Source organism: Lipophrys pholis (assembly GCF_963383615.2).
Source record: "Lipophrys pholis genome assembly, chromosome: 1".
NCBI classification, from domain to species: domain Eukaryota; kingdom Metazoa; phylum Chordata; class Actinopteri; order Blenniiformes; family Blenniidae; genus Lipophrys; species Lipophrys pholis.
This window is the reverse complement of record NC_137635.1, coordinates 33,640,426-33,647,987: the sequence shown is the minus strand read 5'-3', so window position 1 is coordinate 33,647,987 and position 7,562 is coordinate 33,640,426.

The following is a 7,562-nucleotide window of genomic DNA, read 5'->3' as shown; positions in this document are numbered from 1 at the left end:
TTAAATCAGTTTTTATTGAGTAGAGTTTGAAAATTAACATATTAGTGCACCTTAGTGAGGTTTGTCCAAGTAAATCAAACTCTGTTCAAATAGTTGAAACCAGATTCAGTGAGATTTATTAAAATGTGATTGTTCAGGTATCAAGATGATAAAAGCTGATATTTGATTTATTTAATCTTTTAAGCACTCAGATTGTTACTGCAGTCATGTGTTGTCATCAAATGTCTTGCTTTCTGCCTAATATAAGACGTGGAAATTCCACTATGTAGACGTAGCCGACCACTGAATGTTTGACTCAAAGTGAGCGTGGTAGTTTCATAAGCAGCACATCAATTTATCTGTTTAATCGAGAGGTATTAGCTCATTGTGGATGAATTCTCTACCCCTATTGGGTAATGACTCTGGAGAATTATGCAGCCATGTCCTGTCAGCATCGAAAGAATAGTACTGAAAGTTTATCAGAACAATTTTGACTCACTGTCATTGCATCCAGCCTCCTTTTTGATTTTTCTTTCCAACCAAAAACATGAAACTCAGAAAAACCCCAAAACCAAATAGGTTGTTTCCATTTACACTGTGGAGAAAGCAGTAGAAAGCAGATATTGAGAGGTGAAGTGACTGTTACTGAAAAGAATGGGCCCAAAGGGCATCTGAACAGAAAACAAACTCTCACAACATTTTTGCCAAAAAACTTGAAACAAAACCTGAAAACGTAGCCGGTATCTGTTTAGATGAAACAGATATCAGAGGTCAGAGAGAGTCCAGTGTGTTGGGCTTGGCACCACCGACACCGTGTGACTCCACCTGTGAAGCCTGGCAAGGGGGACGTGTGCTGATGTGACTCCTGCTTCCAAGAAGCTCGACTGGAGAAGAAAGTTACAACATCAGAATGAGTTGACATTGATATTTGATCAGCAGAACAGAACTATGAAATGTAGATTCTGTGGGTGGGTTTTTTTTCTGTGTGCTTCTCCTTGATGTGTCAATGTACTATGGAAATAAGTAATAAGTCCTTATTTGATTTATGCATTTACCCTCTGATTTGTTTACCCTTGCCACTAAGACCATTTTGTAAATAAAGTTTCACTTTTTCCACTGACAAACTGGTTTGGTGTGGCTGCATCGTCAGAAAAAATAATGTATATTGTAATGTATAAGTACAATGAAAAGTAGCTAAACAAGTTAGAAAACTACAGAGGGATTTATATACATATATAGCAATGTGTGATACAAACCTCTTTAATATAAGTGTGTCTCATTATGTGTGTGTATTTTTAAACAGCTGGTCAGAACTCAAGCCTATATGAGCGCTCCTGTTGGATGTTGGATGTTTAACAATGCTGCCGCCTGCTGTTCAAAGTGTGTATAACAAGGGCATCAGGTACAAAAATACACACGAAAATACATATTAGAATGTTTTATACAAAAACGCCTGAATGCACTGATGAAGCCTATACAAATTTCTATTCATAACATGTGTCATTAATGTTGTTCTTTGTTTGGAAAACAACAATAACAATGCAACAATGATAATGATGATAAATGAAACAACCCTAAAATAAAGCTGTGTGGGAGATTTCCCTGGAAAAAAGGTCTTCTCATCGTGAGTGGTGACAGTTCTTCTACCACCCACCAGGGGGCGCAGTGACTACACAAATGAAACACTGAGCAGGAATAAGTCTTTTACTCTTTCTCCCATCATTTTGTCCATTTTTGTATTTCCAGGTCAGAGGTGAGGAGCATTTAGAGAAAACCAAAAGATCTGGTTTTGCTCCAGTCTGCCCTTCAGAGTCTCATCCTCGTCTCTCTTTTTAAATTCAACATCATTACTCAAATTCCACGTATACAAAACATTACTTATTTTTATTATGCATACGTTTGAATTGATTTTGTTTTATTTATGTCTGAGGGGAATGGAGACATGAGATGCTTTTACTTGTCATTATTCTGGTATTCTAAGATTAGAGCCTTGATGCTGAATGGAAACCAGTTTATTTTTTTTTCTTCTTCACTTAAAGCTCCTCAGAACTTTCCTTATTAATTTTGTTTATGTCACTGCAGTTTGTTTAAACGACTTCAACAGTTTTGTGATATTTCTAATAACTGAACTTGCATGTGTACCGGCATTGAAAACGACACAGTGATGACAATTCATTTTGAACCATCTAAAGAGCAAAGGCTTCCGACGGGTTGAAACATGAGACACGTTAACAAGAAGAAGCTGGTTTTAACACAGGAAACAATAATTACATCGACTGAGGTTTATGTGTGAATATATATATATATATATATATATATATGCATATGTACCTCTATGTACAGCTAATTATCTCTGTGTAATGGTGTGTGTTTCTGTGTGAATTCCCCTGCTGTTAGTTAACTTGACCATCTGTCTGACCCTTGCACTGCTGACCCACTGCGCGTCTCCTTTGTGGCCTTGGCCTAGATCGCATTAGCACAGACATGATTAGCTCCCAAATGACCAAAGCACAAAGGATAGCCAGGCATGAGGAAAGAGGAGGAGGAGGAGGAGGAGGAGGAGGAAGAGGGAGGCAGAATGTGCGTTGGTAGGGGTCGTGGTGGGGGTGGGGATCAGGATGTAACATTACGGACTAAACATCACATACAATCAAATCATTTCTGTGGAATCACTGTAAATGTTTGAAATGTTAGTGGGACTGGAATATTGAAAGTCGGCACTCACGTCGCCGCCACAAAAAGTTGTTTCGTCGGCTGCCAGATCTCAGACTTTCACATGACATTAGACAAAAGCCCAAATACCAGTTACCCTTTTTCAGGTCGCTTACTTTTGTTCAAATTTTTATCTTGCAGTGGTGAGAAATTGGCTTTTGTTTGTTTGCGTTTTTGTAATTCTTCCTGTTACTTATTTCGATGGACAAAAAATAGGAGGAAAACAACTTTCTGTGTGACTGTCAGTGCATCAAGTGCATGAAAAAAATGACAAAAGGAGGAATAAAGTGTGACAAGAAACAAACTTGATGTCAGAGAATTCAGCTTTCAAAACAACATGGGTCTGGTTAGAATAAATGGTCACTATCTTCCTGGAACAGAATACAAAGGAGCCAAGGTTAGTGCAGTCTGGAGGTGTCAGAGCACTTACCACAATAAATATTAATAATAATAACTGGAAAATTAGCCGTTTGAATTAGCTGGAATTGCTCTCAAAGCACTTAAGATTACACTACACTACAAACAATTCCCCCGCTTTAACCCCCACTACATTTCAACCCCCACCATGCAACCCTCGATAAGAATGGTCCGCAGGGTGAATGGACTAAATACATTTTGAAGGCTGGAGACTTTCTGTTTTATCGACAAAAATGTTGTTGGTTTGCCACCTTCCGGCGTAAATCCTTCAAAACAAACAAACAACTACTACTACTACGACTAATGATAGTAACAATATCATGTTACTATGGCAACATGCCAAACAAGTTCTTTATCAACATGAGGGATTTCTGCACATCTGATCTGAGACAACACCGCCACCATCAGGTCAAGTTAGAAATGACAAGTGCAACCATGAACTTTCTAAACCTGCTCAAATGTTGTTTAGTTCAGAATTGTAGAGGCTGATCATGACTTAAATAATGCAACAAAAAAAAAAGCACCACCCATTTGATAGAGAATAAGAAGAGCAACATAATTTAAACGTGTCCCTCAGCTGAAAGCAGCTGCAATCTTTTATGTTTCATTGTATTTATCTGGTTTAATCCCCCCCCCCCTGCACTTTACAGCTACATTTCTCGTTCTCAAATGAGGGAACCGACTGAACATCCTCCTTGAATTCTACCTAAGTAGGCCCAGTGAAAAGAGACTGTGTGCGTGTCCATCCATTCCTGCGGTGCAGTGGAGCATCCAGGGAGCTGATAGGAGCTGAAGTGTAATTGTGTCAGAGCAAAGAGCCAGAAAACACAGACAGACAGACAGACAGACCGACAGACAGACAGACAGACAGACAGACAGACAGACCGACAGACCGACAGACCGACAGACAGACAGACAGACAGGCAGGCAGGCAGGTAGGCAGGCAGACAGACAGACAGACAGACAGATAGGCAGACAGACAGACTGACAGACAGACAGACAGACAGACAGAGACAGTAAGAGAAGGAGAGTGAGTCCACCATATCATCCCGAACTTAGCTAAATGTCATCCGTTCCAGGCATTTCATTATTGTGTAGGTCTCAGTGTGCCGCGTGCAGAAAGCAGTTTGAATTTGTGTTTGACTCACTCGCCTCCCACCTGCTTCACATGTTTTGCCATCAAGGCTGCAGCTGGTACCGAGAAGCAACGCGCTCATTAACATTCATAAATGGGTTTGATTCAAAAATGAATTATAACTGGTAAACTGGAATAAACGGCACAACATTACAACGCTACACGTAGGACGCTCCGCGGCGCCACAGGAACGGGAGGTTTTGCGGTTAAAGGCTTCGACGAAGGGCATCTTAGTGAAGGGAGAGGATAATGTTTCATTTGTTCCCGGTGATTTGATGCTGTTTCTCCGTGGATTGTATGACCAACATAAAGGTCAAAATCCTGGTTATGTGCAATTCCCAAAAGTCAAAATGAATGCATGCACAGCAAAAATAAAGGGCTACACCAAAAGCCAATGCACAGTTTTACTTGGTTATTATTAATTGGAACCAGCTCTGTTATTCTGTTACAATCACACTTTTTTTTTTTTTTTGGTTATAAAATGTTTTTTTTTTTTGTCAAAACAATTCATCCAGTAAAACGATACCTGGTGCACTGAAGGTCCACAAGATCACATTTAAACCAAAGATGATCTCACCATGAGGGCCGAGTGTAAACCATAACATCATCATGCTGCCCGGTTTATAGACATATTACCATTTATGTGTGCATTGCAGGTCTGTCAGTAACACCATGCACAAAGCTCTATGATGCTTCCATAAAATGGGGGACTTTTTTTATGATCCTCATATATTAATAATTTATTTTCTAGTCTGGTAGAATACAGATCCAAACGGTGCTAATGCTAACCAACAGAACAGCTCCACCCAGATGGTTTACAGGAAGTGAGACTGTGGCAGAAAACCGCCAATTGATCCAATATAATAGAAAACGGGCCATTATTTGCTTGATACCCGTCAACATGACGGGAGCGAAAGAATAATTGTGAGGCTTAAAAGTATACAGTATTTCATGTAATATTAATGAAACTCAACCAACAGAATGACACAAAAAGATTTTTGTGATGTTTCCTGATATATTTGCCAAAAATCTACACGTTTACCATCTTTGTATGTTTAATCTCGCAATACAAGTTTGCACCACAAGGTGGTGTATTTAAACAGTAACTGAAGCAGTTGCAGTAGTAACTAGTAAAGTCCAGATTAACTTTTGCGTGTGCCTGCTGCTCGCTGCCGACAAAATGGTACCAATAAAAGTTACCCATCCGCTTTGAATAGGAATGTTTAAGCAGTTTTTTGGGGATTTCTGGGGAAACATTTTGCTGAATCGTCATAAGTCATAGCACACTATTCCCGAATTTAAAAAAAAAATTCTATTGTGATTTTTGTGTACGTGCTCCTAAAGCCACACCATAAATATGGCGGAAGATAAAGATTCCAACTGAAACGGGTTCCTAGGATAGTAATCTTTGCGCCCAGAATTAACATTGACTGCAGCTCTTGGCTACATCAATCATGTGACAAGCAGGTATCACTACAGCAAATCTAAGTAGACAAAACTATTTGGATTTTCTTGGTGACTTCCGAAGTATGAGTTTACAGAGCCAAGAATATGATCGCACAATGTATTCATAAAGCTACTGAGGGCTGTGTTTGCTGACTCTAAATGCATTTTTGCAGAGGACAAAATTAGCGTATGCTTTTGAGCACAACGTTCAGACAACTGGGAACAACACCAGGTCCAAGTCTGAAATGAAGTAGAATTCTTCTTTAAGAGTCTAATATTCCATAAGAGGATGAGTCGCATAAAGAAACTGAGAATAACACGAATAGAACCTCAATTATCCGTCTTCCACACCCTGATTGATACACATTTCCCAAAATGTCGTCAAAATACTTGGCTTTGGCAAGAGCATGTTTGCAAGTCTTATGATGAAGCTGCATAAGAATGTTCAGATTATAAATAACAATTTAGGTGCGCACGCACGCACGCACGCACGCACGCACGCACGCACGCACGCACGCCCGCACGCACGCACCTGTGTTGAGAGGGTCATTATATGTTCCCATCAGCCTGCATCGATTTCCTTGTCTCTGAGAAAATAGAAAATATTAGAGTGAAGGAGGGTTGGGGGGCAAACAACAGGACTCTGAAAGGCTTTTTCCCTTCATTTCTTCTCTAAGCAGATGTGTAGTGAAGAGATTTAAAGTTATTCAATATGACCACTGAGGAGAACATAAGGCTTGATAGCAAACAGATAAAGGTTCGGTATGATAAGAAAAACATCCATAAAATAATACTAATGCACTGATGTAATGTTTTTTTGTTTTTTTTTCTTAGATGAGGAACCTCTTTGTAATGTATTAAATTAGAAGACCCTCGGCAAAAGCTTAATAGGCATCTTAATTGTGAGCATTTTTCCTGTAAAAAACAAAACAAATAATAGAGATAATAATAGCTTGGTTTGATGATGAGGCACCAGAAAATGTGATTTAATTGCTTTCAATTCAGATTAATTTAGCAGTGTGTCACAGTTGGCTGGAAGCGATTGTAAAATAAGAGGCGGGACCTCGGGCTTACACGTTGGCTAACCTCCACCCTGCTGAGCAAAGCGAGAGTCGACAGAGGATCAAATGATCTGAGTGTTCTTCCTTCAAATAGGCACAATTGGGATGTAGAGAATAAACATACAAAGATATTGGTTTTAGCGCTTATAAGCGATAGTCTGCATAAAGTTTGAAAAAGGTTCAATCATCTCGATTTCATCCATGCGGTGAACAATGTTCTGACACCTTGAACACAAATGTAACTGATATAATTTACTTCAATAAGCGAGGATTGGATTTTCCAACCTTTACCCGCTGCAACTGAGAGGCATATAAACTTCACTCATTTTAAGGCGATTTGCTCGGAATTTTTGGCGTGGAGGCTGGCTCAAACTGAGAAGTGTGATTGACCTGAGACGTGTCAGCTTTCCTCGCCTGCAGAAAAAGTCAGTGCATGGACACACTGAAATGTGTTTTGGCATATTACTGTATCCAGAATCCTAGTTAGTGAGTAATGCATGCAGTTTGTGTGTGCACTTTCCTGCAGCCTTACATAAATGTTACTGTGGCTGCACCGAGAGAGAGAGCGAGAGAGAGAGAGAGAGAGAGAGAGAGAGAGAGAGAGAGAGAGAGAGAGAGAGAGAGAGAGTGAGAGAGGTGGGTATGACTGCAGTAAACTGGATGATGTTCCAGTTACAAAAAATAAATGTTTTCAAACCCACAAACTCGTCAGTTTGTTGGCAAAAGATTTAAACTATATAAACTCAACAATACCATATGAAAACTGCGTACATTATATACATACTGCCACAAAGACAGAAGATAAAACCCTC